Source organism: Agelaius phoeniceus, chromosome 10 (genome assembly GCF_051311805.1).
Source record: "Agelaius phoeniceus isolate bAgePho1 chromosome 10, bAgePho1.hap1, whole genome shotgun sequence".
NCBI lineage: Eukaryota > Metazoa > Chordata > Aves > Passeriformes > Icteridae > Agelaius > Agelaius phoeniceus.
Window position 1 is genome coordinate 19,438,203 of NC_135274.1, and position 14,432 is coordinate 19,452,634.

The 14,432-nt window shown below is 44.5% G+C and overlaps 1 long non-coding RNA gene across 8 annotated transcripts in view; it reads right to left on the reverse strand.

The window, feature by feature from the left end:
• Window positions 1–1,397: 1,397 nt before the first annotated feature.
• Window positions 1,398–14,432, reverse strand: part of LOC129124146 (uncharacterized) — a 130,192-nt gene continuing 117,157 nt past the window's right edge. For 5 of the 8 annotated variants that reach the window (XR_013183673.1, XR_013183668.1, XR_013183667.1 and 2 more), the window contains 3 exons: window positions 5,784–6,019; window positions 4,555–4,679; window positions 1,398–2,198 (listed from right to left, as the gene is read on the reverse strand). This is a non-coding gene — a long non-coding RNA (uncharacterized LOC129124146). Of the gene's footprint in view, window positions 2,199–4,535; window positions 4,680–5,783; window positions 6,020–14,432 lie in introns of all 8 variants that reach the window. The other 3 variants (XR_013183671.1, XR_013183669.1, XR_013183670.1) reach the window with 3 other exon arrangements.

The window sequence follows — 14,432 nt, forward strand, 5'->3', positions numbered from 1 at the left end:
AAACATCTTGTAATTAGTACTAACCCACCTCATTGCAAGGCTGTGTTCTCCCACAGATGCCAGGAGCTATTGCTGGTGGATAATTGCAAGGGCATGTATTGGCCACAAAACAGCAACTTTACAGCACGATCCTTATAATCACTTTTGACAAAACCCATGTCATCACCAGCCCCTCATGCTAAGGAGCCTCCCTGGAAACTCCACTGGGACTCCTGGGGAATGGAGCAATGGGGAAAAAAAAATCTTTCTGAAGAAGCCTAAAACTGACCAACAAATGATACTTCTGAGGTATTGAAATGAAACACTTGGGTGGAATTCAGTGAATTACGCAAGCCTAAAAATATCCGTATGTCAAAACATCAGATTTATGTAATGCCATGTTCTGCTTCAGAAAATTCCAGTGTGTCTTCTCTAGAGGCAAAATATTTCAAGGCAAAACACTCAGTGATGTAGAAACCACCAGCCACAGCAGTTTGCAGTCCTGGTGTGGGCAGAGCTCCCATGGCAGCCGCGGAGCCAAACCGTGCGAGCTCCTCAAGGTGCTTCCCACAGGGTGTTAATCCTAAAGCTCAGGGACAGAATTTTAATATCACAGCAGCTAAGCAGCTATTAGTCTCATTGTAAAATAGGTGTATTTTAAGTGCACTGTCCTACTTTGTTCTGTCACGAGAGGAGATCAGGAGTGGAACTGTAGCCAGACTTTGCTCACACTTTGTGCTATCCTTTCTCTAGGAACCATTCTTGGTTTTCCATTATTTCTTTATGAGTGTAGTAAAAATGCTCTGGAGACGCTCTTGTGTTTTGCAATGTGAATGAGCACAGCTGACCCAAAAAGATGAATTTCAGACTAGTTACTTTATTACTAGAGCAGTTATAGAAACTACATTGGGCTTCTGTTTGCTTTAGCTGATGTCTGCTGTGCTCACAGACACAGGAAAAAACCAGAGGGGAACAGGACAGAAAAAAAGATTTGTTGCAAAGAAGGTCTTAATTCAGTCCAGAGAATTAAACCCCAACGTGTGAACATAAATTAAATGGGCCCTCTTCAGAGGTGGAGGATCCATAGCCATGTCACAAGAAAATTATTGACTATGGGTTCAAAATAAGGTAAATTTGTCACCTTAATTTTCTTACCTCTCAAAGGACGAAAACAGGAATGCTGCAGCACTGGGAGTTGACTCCTGCAGGGCAGTGGCTTAGCAGCTGAGCCTGAGGAAAGCCCAGCCACCCCATATGGGATAGGAAATCTCCAGCTAAAGCAATGACAAATATACTACCCCTGTCAGCAGATGGTTCTCACCTGTGCTCTGAGGCCCAAAGTGAAATAGAGTCAGCAGAGGTAATCATCCTGATTTTTAAAAAAATTACAATTAATGGCATAAATGCAGCACTAATATTTTTCTTTACAGACAATTCCTTGTCCTTCATTTTCAGACAGGTACCCAGCTGTTAGCCCAGGAATGCAGGGCTATTTCTCTGGAAGCTCCACAGGAAACACTGCTGTCAGCTACCACAATTCCTGTTTATCCCCCTTGGGGGGACACATGGCATGGAGGAGGCTGGAGCAGAGTGCCTGCAGAAGGAGCTGAACACCAGCCCCTGCTGTGCTCTGCTGCTGCTGCTGTGCCAAGGACAAATGAGCAGGTTTAGGTGTGAATGAGTTTGTTGAAGTAAAATGGGTAGAAGAACAGCTCTGCATTCTCTGGTTGTGTCAGCAAAGGCCTTCTGAGAGGAGTAATGCTGGGAGAGGGGAGATGGGAAACATCAGACTCCTCCAGCTGGGATTCTGGGATGCAGGAGTGGGTCTAGTCTCTTCTTCCACTAGAGAGGTCTCAAGCACTCTGAGTTTCCTAGGTGTAAGAATTCCAGATCAAATGGTATCTTTTTCTTCCACTTTTATGTCTCATGTGATTAGTTTGTGTGCTCTTCTAGTCGGCAGTTGCACAATCAGGACCACAATCTCAGAGGGGACTCCACTGCTGCTGGAATACAAATTTTGCTGGAAAGATTATTCCATGACTGTAAAAATTGCTCTTCCTGCCATTTAGGTTGTGAAGCACTAGCAGTGTGCAGTACATGATTTTCAGGCTATTGTGCTTTTATTTTGGGTTCAGACCTGGATCCTGTCACCTGCAAAACGCCGCACCTAATGCTCAGCAGGATGTCATATCCTGCATTTTGCACATCTGTATCATTAGCTGGAGAAGAGAGGGAAAAAGGGAAAGAACAAAAAAATCCACCTTTATATTACTAAAAAATCTCTCAGTGGTGTTTGTTTAGTGTGAAAGAATGATTAGTAATTTTTAGTGAATAGCAATTTTCTCCCTCAGATGACTTTTCTACATTCTCATAGAGCTCACAAACCCAACCTGACAAATGGGAAGGAAAAGCTGAGACACCAAACATTATATTTCATCTTTTTAATTTCACTATTTTTAAACATCCAGTCGAATCAACAGAAGGAATACAGTCCCTTTTTTTCCTAAATCACTCTATGTTTGTGGAAACTAAGTAGTTATCTATAGATACCCAAATATTATGTATAAATTATAGATACAGATAAAAGGAAGAGATCATCTAGGTATTTACATAGATATAGACAGGTATAGATATATAGATATCTAGGTGCTTTCCCCTGTTCCCTGCATCATTTAGAACTGAACAGAAATGAAAGAAACCTCTTGGTTATGCCAATTTCCCCCCCTCTCTCCCCTTCCCATGACATGCTGAGGAAATTGTACTCTGGTTTCTAGGACTGGTTTTCTCTGCCCCATTGTGCAACAAAAAAGTGATTATTTTTAATGTGGTCAAGAAAGAAGCATTTTTCCCATCTCCTTTTTCCAATTGATTCTGCTGCAGGAGGGATCTTGCTCTATTGTATGAGTGAGGAACATGGGGCCAGATTCACACGCGGGTAACTCCTACTGATGATGCTGGAGTTGCCTCAGGGATGGATTTGACCCATGATCTGTTATTTTTTTGCCTTAACTGTACCTCCTCTGCAAAACCTCAATCATTACACCTGGTTAGACTAGAGCCTTGACAAACTGTGTGGCCTCAGCATTTGCTTTTATGAATCATCCCTTGTCTCATATAAAGAAATCCAAGACAAGCTGAACACGGCTGCTTAGTCTGATGGCAATCACACACTTCACCCACCTCAGGGCTGTGTGTCTAACCCTTTCCAGGAGATGGGAAAATATTCTCAGCTTCAACCATCCCATTTAGTGCTGCTTTTAGAACAGGAAGCAGAATATTTGCTGCATTTACTGTAGGGAAAGGTGCTGGAATGAAACCATTGTAGGCTGAAGTTGTACACATACAGAGTGGTGCCACCTCTTACTGGCTGCCTCATTAATTTCCTACCCTGCTACCCAGTGTGAGCGGGTGTGCAAGAGTGTGCATGAGTGTGCAAGGGTGTGAGTGGGTGTGCAGGAGTGTGCATGAGTGTGCAAGAGCATGAGTGGGTGTGCAAGAGTGTGCATGGGTGTGCAAGAGTGTGAGCGGGTGTGCAAGAGTGTGCATGGGTGTGCAAGAGTGTGAGCGGGTGTGAGTGTGCAAGAGTGTGCAAGAGTGTGAGCGGGTGTGTAAGAGCGTGAGCAAGTGTGAGTGAGTGTGCAAGAGTGTGAGTGGGTGTGCAAGAGTGTGAGTGAGTGTGCAAGAGCGTGAGTGAGTGTGCAAGAGTGTGAGCGGGTGTGAGTGTGCAAGAGCATGAGTGGGTGTGCAAGTGTGCATGGGTGTGCAAGAGTGTGAGCGGGTGTGTAAGAGCGTGAGCGAGTGTGAGTGAGTGTGCAAGAGTGTGCATGAGTGTGAGTGGGTGTGCATGAGTGTGAGTGGGTGTGCACGAGTGTGCACCTTTGAAGAACAATGCCAGGCCATCCATTTGACACGTGACAAATATGAAGGCACAGAGGCCAAACACAAACTTAGCAGAACAATCTGCCCTAAGAATCAATCACTATTTTCCTCTTGTTTGGAAGATAACAAAGTGCTAGAGCTTCCTGACTTATGAAAATAGGCTATTTATAATTTTAACTACAATTCCAGCATCTATCCATACATTCTTCGGGATGCTCTGGCTTATTGCTTTTGACCAAAGCCACATCAATGTAAGACCTGGCTATAAATGTTCATTCTAAGAACACTCACAGGCAGCCTGCTGGAGTCCAGTGAAATCCTGCTCTTCTCCATCACTTGTGTCTATGTTAAGAAGATGCTGATAATATCCTGAATTTTCACCTGGGTTTTCCCACCTGCTGCCTCTTGGACATGGAAGAGCCATCTCTAGGACCATGCTTTTGCTCTCCTTTATATTCTTGTCCAATGTGAGGAAAGGAGTAGGGTATTAGGGGGATTTTCAGAAAAAACCCTAATGCAATTGTAACAAACTGCAGTGATGACCTTACAGGGGGAGGAAGACCAGGGATGGGTAGTGAGAGTGGAACATAAACCCTCCACTTCCCACCCAACCTGCACAAAGCCAGCTGAAGGCCAGTCTTCGATTTGTTCAGAAACCAAGTTACCAGAGTTCTTACCTTTGCTACTTGAATTTACCTTTTTCTTTCCCTCAGGAGTTTCCCTGCTTCTGAAGCACTCTTTCCCATTTTTGTTTCAATTCTGTTTGTATCTATTTCTTCCTGTAGTGCTCTGGTTCCAATCCATCTTGACTCCAAGGGATCCTGACAGCAAAGTTAGTTAGAAAGCAGAAACCTAAGTGCTGCAAGTGGTCTTCAGGATATCCAGTGTAATTTTCAGGAGCATATCCTTTCTTCCAGAGCACTTTACTCTTGTTTGAGGCTCTTGTGTCCTGATTTTCTAACCTGTTACTTCTAACTCAGAAGGCTCTCCAAGGCTTATCTTATCTCTTGCTTTCTCTAGGAAGCTTTTCTCATAGATACCTGCCACCACACCCCCAAAGTTATCATCCCACTCTCTCAGGGTGAGAGATTTCTCCATGAAGCTCATACTCTTTCTCCTGCTTTCCAATACTCTGCCAAATCTCCCACCCCAAGGACTTGGCAATTTTGGGGGTTTTTTTAACTTTTACTGCTCAGAAGCCTCAGCTGATCACGTGGCAGACTCCTCCTGACATCCTTTTGTTTTCTATGTCTGGAGAGGTGCAGCTGAGGTGCAGGAGGTGATGTGGAGTCCAGTACACCTTTACATGCAGGAAATAAATATTTCAGGATGTGCTGCTATAACCTTTTGCTCTACAGGCACTGAGCTGGAGATTTGGTCCTTCCTCTTTACACCTGATATAGGTGATAGGACTGGATCTGTGCCCATGCTCACAACAAATGTCCCACTCGGTGCTGGCCATCAAATCCTTCCACTTTGGATTTGCAGCCATTTGGCAGTGATCCCATTTCTCAGTACAGGGCTCTTTTCAATTTGAAGTAATATTTTTTTCTAGGACAAAATGGAAAACCACACGGCCAAACTTCTTCCCCAGTTTGGGAAAATCGATGCCGGTTATCCACTAGGTGACACTGTTTACCTACAGATCTTGTCGAATTTGTGTGAAACTCCACAAATCTTTCAAAAGTAGCATTCAATATGTTTTGCTCTTAAAGAAAAAGGAGACTGGTTGCAGAGGAGAAGGAAAATGGGCTGTCAGTGAGGTATAATTAAGGGCAAACCTACAGTTATGAGACTTTATGGTCTGGTTTCAAACTATTTACTAAAATGCATTTTAAAAGCTGCTTTTTATCAGCCCCATTTCAAAGCCTTAGGAAATTGTTTTATTTAAAGAAAGAAAAATAGAAAGAAAGGCAGGCACTCACCATCAGCACAAATCTCAGCCTGGCTCAGATTTTGTCTTGGAGAACAGTGTGAACAGAATTGCCTGGTGGCAGAGCCAGGGAAGAAGGAGAAAACAGAAGAATTTCTGCAATCTCATCTGAGGCGAGCTCAGTGGAAAACTGCTCTCCAACCCTGCAGACATTTCAGAATTTTGCATTTTCTCCCCAGTCTTAAACAGCAGCAGAATTGGTAATCTCAATTTTTGAAAATTGGTTGTCTGAAAGAAACAAAAACTGGTTAGATGCTGATTTATTTCATGCTTAAATATTATTTTATATTTAATATATTTTACCCTATAGAATCATGTGCTCCTCTTTGTAACAGAATATATTTCATTACAAAATGCTAACCAAGTAAAAAATGTATAAAACTGAAAATTAGGTGGGCCAAAATCAAGAGCTTCCCACAAGATGTATCAACTTTTAATTAATATTTTTTAATTTGGAAAAATACAAATCTGCTTCAGCACACTAATGGCACTGGAGATGGTGTTAAGGAAGTCTGTGCTTGACTTAGCTGTGATCTGGGAATCACACTTGCAAGGAAGCCGGATGAGTCTGTTTGAATTGGGCACACATTCTGGAAAAACTTTGGAGAATTCCATTCTTTCTCCTCACTTGTGCTGCTGACAGGCCAAAAGAAACATTTCTCATCTTCAGCCTTTAAGTCAGGCTTTCAGAAATACCAACGACCTGCCAGTGTGAAGGGAGGTGTCTGGGGAGCAGGGGGTGCTCGGGATCCCCAGGAGCAGAGTACAGGGAGGATGGCATGGGAACCCACCAGCCTCATGCTCTCCCACTGTGAGTCAGCCCTTTCTATTCTTTTGTAACCACAGCCTGTAAGTAGCTTATGGCCCAGTTCATGTTTAAACATGGCCAGAGATCACCTTTAATTCCACTGTCTAGCCACATTCAAATATAGGTTTCGGCTACAGCTCCAATCAGTCTCACAAAACGCAGATTTGGGGAACATTTCGGTATGGTACTGTTCACACTTGCAAAGGAAGATCTTCTTTCCCCTATCATTTTGGCTATTGGGCCAAATTGAACCCCTTCTGGGCTCTGAAGGAAAAGATTAGCTAAATTAAAGTTGGACATTTATTTTCTGAAGCCCTTTTCCTCATCTGCCCTCATCAGTTCCTCCTCCCTGAAACCCTGAGGTGTCCAGCTTTGGTTAATATCAGTGGGGCAGAGCTTCAAATCTCTGAGGTGCAAACCCACATCCTACACTGCTTCCAACACACTCTGGCACCTGTTACAGCCAGAACTGTCCAAACACCCCATCAAAGCAAGATCCCCTTCATGCCTTCTGCTGAGCTCTCTCTTCATGTCTGGAGCTGTAGCTTCAGCTGAACCCCCTCAGCTCAGGGGTTTTCTAGATGTTTGCAGATCTCCTGAGATATTTTATTGCTCACAAAGTTTGGAACACCAGCAATAATGATGGAACAAGAGGCAAGATTTGCTTCAAAGCTCTTGTGATCAGAGCACAGAAGATGGGAGGCCAAGAGAGGCACAGGGCTGCTGCAGGGGTTGTGCCCCTGAACCAGGAGCAGAATCGAGGAGTGCATGGACATCCTGTGGAGGAGGCACTGCTGTGCTCCCACCTCCATCTCTGTGATTTGCTGCTCTGTTTCCAGCACTGCCTTTTTGAAAACCAACCACAGAACTAATTGATAATTGTGCAAAAAGCCTTGAGGGTTGGACAAGATAACAGTAGTTTTAAAAGAACCTGGAAGGCACTGAAAAACTTTTATGGTGTTCTTGATGTAAAATTATTATTTTTCACTGCTGTTCAGTGCACACAGTAGCTGCTGGCACAGTTTCAATGGTTAGGTGGATGACATGTTATTTTTAAATTTTTGAAGTGGCTTTGGGGCCTGACTCATACACACAAGATATGGAGCAAAAAAGAAACAGAAGAACTGGTGTTAAGAACCAGTGAAGCCCCTGATTTGTCTTATGGTGTGGGCAGAAACAGATTTTATCTAGACTGTAACCCCTAATTGGACTTTTGTTTGTATCACTCTTCCAAAATTGCTTCTGCAGCATGAAGAAATGCTCAGGAGAAGGCATTGAGGTTAAGGGCCTTGTTTTAAGATGTGGAACAAACCAGCACAGAGGATCTTTTCCCAGAAATCTTCCTCAGGCTCAAATCTGAACATATTGTGTATTCCAGCCCTCACTGGGGCTCTCCTTCCCCCATGAATGCTACAGACAGAAAATATTTAAAGCAAGATAACTTTCACTTTCAAGTGAAAGCTTTGTAAGGCAAAAAGGGGGGGTGGGAAAGGAAAAAAATTAACTCATTCTCCAGAGAGCTGAGTCTAGCAGGCTCATTGCACTGGTGACACTGTCCAGATCTGAGGCTGAACCTCTGAAGGCAAAGGGCAGGAGCTAGTTTGTTTAATTTTGAATATTTGCATATCTCTTTCTCTCACTGCATTGGTATCAGATCTGCAACAACCTATTAAAGCTTTCATTTGAATAGCCATTATATGCCTGAGAATGGAGACTGGGCTCCTTGGGAGCGCTTAGGAATAAACAAATCATTTGTGGCACATGTGTTGTTCAAGCTTCAAGCAAGGTAAATGGAAAATACAGATTATGGTGCCTCAAGTCCTCTCCATTTTCCCCACTTGTCAAACATTCCCAGATTCTTCAAAAGAAGATTCTAGCCATATTATTAGCAATAAAATGGCTTATAGCTGAAATTTTGAAAAGATTTAACAATGTTCTTTGCAGGAATTGTGTTTCTCATTACATAAATCTCCAGGCTCTCAGGCAAACCACCACCACCACAGCGAGCCATTATGTCCTGCTGTGGCGGTGTCTCCACTTTAAAAAGGTAAAGATTCAGGGCTTTTTGACTTTCTTGTTTTCCATTCTTATTCCCTTTAAAGAAAAAAAAAAAAAAAAAACAAAACAAAAAACCACCACAAGCCCACAACAAACCAAACAATATATTCACCACAGAAAAGTCCCTGCAGATTCATCTGCACTGGGGCAGATTAGTCCCCATTAGCACCAGGGACCCACGCATGGCCAGGGATGGGCTGGAGAGAGGACATGGGTGAACAGATGGGGGGACACAGGGATTTCTGGGTACCACTGGGAGTGGGTGCAGGCTCCTTCCCCACCTTGGTGCTGCTGGATGCAGAAGCAGCCTCTCAGAACACCAATACACTGTTCAAGAGCAAAGCCAGAGACAACCTCCCTTCCCTCCACTCTGCCTCCAGCAACTGCTCTCCAGAGCAACACAAAAGCTCAAACTGCCACTTGCCTTCAGCCAGAGTGTTCCTCTTGAAACTTTGGCCTTTCCCAGTCTGTAGGATGTGTCCCACAGGCTTTCTCCCAGCTACTGGTTTGGCTGTATTTTGACCTGGCTCTAGACTTCTGCACATGGACTCCTGAACCTGAGACATGCCTGGGCAGAGGAAGGGTGGGGATCCTTGGTTTTCTGCTAACATGGCCTGGAAAGAAAATACTGGGAATGAAGTAAAATACCATAAAGTGAGATCCTAGCAAACAAATGCTGAACCTGATGAAACTAAGTTTTTTAATCATCCATTGAAAAATATGCCATCAATTGCCAGGCAAATTTCTCAGGTTGATATGGCAACTGGAAACACTGGAAATTTAAAAGCTGAGCAAATGTTCTTAAAGGAGAAAAATAGTCTCACTCCTGATGAGCAGGGATTTCCAAACTCCCTTCCTCAGCCTGCCTTCTTTTAAATTCACAACCTACAGGAACAGCAGTGTCATAGGATGATGCTGATTTTCTTTCCATAACCAGAGGCTGTTTCTTGGAGGGTGCAGTAACAGCTTTGGGCTTTTGTGTGATAGATCTGTAGTCACAGCATAGCTCTTACTCCCTGTTCAGCAGCAGCATCCACCTGTTAGCAAGGCCTGATGTCCCCACAAAATTAATAATATCACTCTTTTAGATAACTCTGTCAGTATATGGGGGGCAGGTTGGGAAAACAGAATTCTGGGTATCTGTATTATTGCCATATCACCTATATCTCTTGTAGTCTCAGCAGAAGGCTAGCAATGACCCAGGAGTCCTGATCCCTCCTGAAGACATCTGGAAGCACAGCTCAGTGGGAATGGGTCAGCAGCCCACATGGAGGGAGCAGCTCATCCTGGGCAGGAGAGCTGCTCCTGGGAGGTTGACTGGAAACAAAGGAATTAATGACCTGTAGGTGTCCAAAGAGCAGCTACAGGAAGAACATAAACAATATTTGCTAGGAAGAACACAAACAATATTTGCTGAGTTTATGCACTGCCTCTCCTCCATGTCCAGTCAATTAAGTAGAAAAGAAGAGAAGGAAATGCTCGTTAAGAACCCAAGGCTGCCCCTTGGGAAGAAGAACTAAACAAGACATTCACATTTACATGACATCTTCTTACTCCAGAAAGATTTAGAGGAGTGAACAAACAAGAAAACCAGAAAATTATCCACCTCTTAAGATCAACAAGGATTGTACTAGCCTAGTATCTGACTAATAAATATTTTCATTTCTAACCCCTTGTTTTCAGTCTCAGTTGCTTGATCAATAATCTCTAATTTACCAATAAAGGTGAAAGTGATTATTTCTGGATATGCCAAGAAAGGTGATGGCTACAGCAGCCAGAGATGCTGGGCAAAAGGAGACAGTTCTTGCCATAAAATGCTGTGGTCTGCAGTAGGGACTTTACTGCCTTGTGCTAAACTTTGGGGCAGGTAGAAAGAGGTGCCTGCAAGGTGCAGATGGCAGCATCCCCCAGAGCTCTGGACAAAGCCAAAAGACCCTTAGGTGTGCTGTGATCACTGTGGGGCTTGACTGGAGAACACATTCCCACACAGCCTGGGATGCAGGCACAGGGAGAATCTGGTGGTGCTTGGGGCAGTTTTAGGCTGGCATTCTCCCTGCCCTGTGCTGCTCCTTGCTGGGTAATCGGTGCCCTGGGACAGGGGCTGCCCACTGGGGCTGTAACAGTGAGGACAGTGCTGCTGCCCAGCACCTGGCAGGAAGCTGCCCTCTGGGAGGACACCTACTCCAAGGGACAAACCCTACTGCTCCCTCCCTTCACAAATACTGAGCATTTGATAATCATGTGAAAGCCTCTCAGATCCAACTGACCATATCTGCTCAAGCCAGAGTCCCATAGATCAGAGCCAATTCATATTCATCCTCTGAAGGGGACATGAGAATGTTTAAGAACCCACCTCAGAAAACCACAGAGGGCAATTAGCTCTTATTTCATATTTATTTTATCTTTTCTTTAAACAAAAGATTGCTATTCTTTTCTCTCCCTACAACGAAGTTAATAGAGTTATTCATCAAGTTTTCCAAATTTAGACATCAAACTGATGTTTTTCTCCCACTGCTAATTTTATTCTTAGCAGCACTTACATAAAGGCAAGTATTGCAATATGACAAAAATACAAACCTCCTCTGACCTGGAATGTACCAGCAGGTAAAGTACAGGGGAAAGTACAGGCAACTTCTCAGCCAGGCTCTCCAAAACAGCAAGTCTTTAAATAGAACTGAGAGGTTTTTTAATGCTTTTTTCTCTCAAAGTCCACAACTGACCTATCTGCTTTTGTAGTCTGGCCCTGGACTACCAGGTTGTACCCTCACATTACCACAGTGGTTTGGGATGATGCTGTGTTTTGCAGCAAGGCCAGAGTTCCTGGTCTCGGTTCAGCAGGCAGCATTTGTGTCCTTATGGGGGTCTGTCTCTGTTCATGGAGGCCGTGTCCACGCTCTCAGTTCTTCAGGTGTCAGTCTCCTGATTTTTCTCCCAACCTGTTTGTCTGCAAGCACAGTTGTGATTGCACTGAACCCCCAAGCTCATGTCTTGAGTTTGCATTTCTGCATCTGGCCCAGTTTAGATGCTCTGGGCCCAGCCAAAGCAAAAGAGACTCCAGCCCTCCATGTTCCTCCAGCCTCTTGTGAGTACTCTGCACTTGGAGTAGGGGCCAGCAGTGCACATGGGGGAGAGCTCCCATGGACAAGCTATGTCTCTGGTGACTCTTGCAGAACAGGCAACGTGCAAGAAACACTTCCTACAGCGTCTCTGCTTTCCCCTTTTTTCCCATTCCCAGAAAGATGCTGTTTAGTGGTGGTGAAAAGGCTGCCTGCCTTGGACACTGGGCTGTCTGCTGAAGAGCCAAAAACGCTCCTGTGCACATGCCCAAGAGAAAGAGCCACAGGGTCAAATTCAGACCCTGAATGTAGAAAGGCACTGAGCAAGAGCTGAGACCAAACCTAGTTTTAAACCCTGCTAAGCACACAAGGCACTCTCCCATGTAATTACCACTTGAAGAGGGCGGTTCAGGTGCTGTCACCAGCAGCATAAACCTCTCTGCACTGCTCATTTCTGTGTGACAGCACCTGTTCCTGCACACTCCATCCCATGGCATCCCGTGACTTTGCCTGGCATAACAAAACCCAGCCCCCAGTAAAGCTGCAGGTTTCCACCAGCTTCTGCAATGCCTCAGTCCCACACATTCCCATTGGCCCCGGTCGTGCCTCATTAGTTTGGCTTAATCAAGTGACGAGCTGTGCTCGAGGCCGGGAGCTGCGGCAGTCAATGGGGGCCATTCTCCCTGGATAGACACATGTCACACCCATTAGTGTCAACAGAGCCACAAATGCACAGCACAGAAAGGCCCCAATGTGTCCAACGGGCACCAGGGACGGACACAGGGGCCAGTTCAGCCCCGGGGTAAGAGCCTGCAGCTCGGTCATGCCTTGCAGCAGAGCAGAAATTCAACTCAGCTTCAGGCCAGACCAGTGGGATTGAGCAGCAAAATGAGAGAAGAGAACAAACAAGAAGCTGGTAGCGCCTGGCAAGGGACTGAGGCCCATGGAACACCCCAAGGAGGAGGCTGAGTCCCATGGAACACCCCAAGGAGGAGGCTGAGTCCCATGGAACACCCCAAGGAGGAGGCTGAGTCCCATGGAACACCCCAAGGAGGAGGCTGAGTCCCATGGAACACCCCAAGGAGGAGGCTGAGGGCCACGGCCTGTGTGGCAATCGGGTGCTCGAACACCACGGGCTCTCCCCGAGCTGAGTGGCTCCAGCACAGGGGTACCCAGGCTTTAGGGCTATCAAAGGGATGGTTCTCAACAGAGATGAAGAAAAAAAAAAAATAAAAGGCAGGGTGGAGGGCACCTGTGAGACCTCGAGGACAGCCTGGGGCTGCTAGAATGAGCAGGCTGAGTGTCAAGAGCAAGTGTGGGAGAGGGGCTACCGTGTCCTCTGTGCCAGGCCCCACCCTTGGTGCCCCACAGGAGATTCTTCATCAAAATCAGCCTGCCCCTGCCAAGGATCTGGCCTCCTAGGAGCTGCCTCTCAGCCAAAATAGTAAACTGGCTCTTTGAGTTTCCCAGTTTTGGGGAGGCTTTTTACTTTGATATTTCTTATTTAAAAAAAAAAAAAAAAATCAATTTCTATTAATTCTCCTTAAGATTTAAAATAAAATTTTGAAATATTTAGAATTTTGGAAAGGTTTTTAAAAAAATATTATCCCAACCAAGGAGTTCTCATCTATGCCCCACTGAGGGAAGAATGAGTATGGCAGGTCTCATGGCACATGTTTCAATGGTGTGCATAGGAGAGATGTCAGGCAGTTACACCAAATGTTTTTTAAACATTTGCTTTTCAATTTGTGTTTAAATTAATACAACCCCATAAATATTTCCACTGGACACTGAGGTCATTTTTATCCCTCATGACACTGTTTCATGTGTTGATGTATTACCTAGACATGGGGCACAGGCCCTCCTGCATCTGCACCATTCCCATGGAAATTTCTCTTAGAACTTTGGTGATGTTTGGCTTGCCTTACCTTTTATGAAAGAAAAATCTAGTCCAAAATGTGTAGCTCTATATCAGACTACAGGTACTTCACTGGTACTCCTAGAGTTAATAGCCCCAATATATATCCCAACAAACTGTCTTTAGCTTTCTCCATATGTCAATTCCTTCTAATCCTGTTATCAGTACAGGTAGTTGGACAAACAGTGTGATAATAAAGCAGTATTTATAATACATGTCCTTCAGTCCTAGATTAACCACGAGATTTCCCAAGCACCTAGGGATTTGATTTACCTACTGTGTGCAAATCTCCAGTAAAAAGAAAGTATCTAGGAAAATATATTTGCTCCCACACTGTATTGTTTACCATCCACTTTTCCCTTGATCTGTATGCGTGCCTGATCTATGCAATTTATTTATTCAAGCTCTCAATGATAGTTTAAAATGAGGTCTAAAGAACTGGGACATTATCAACACACTGAAGGAGTTTTCTGTGAGCACCAGCCATCCGCCTCCTCACCTCCCAAATGCTGCTCTTCTCACCACAACCAAGATTTAAAAAACCAAAAGAAAAAGAAATGGAGAAGCTCTTCTCCCCATAACTGCTACAGGTGCTTACTTAGTTCTGGATAAATGCAGCCCACTTCCCCCCCAACCCACCACCATTTTTTTTTTTAATTCCTCTCAACGTGTCGTAGCTTTATATGAGGCTAATGGAGCAAGGCAATGCTCAAACGTCAAATTAAACTGCACAGCTCTGTAATCACTCAGACTGACATGGCATAAAAGGATAATTAGTAGTTCATTACATGGAACATTGTT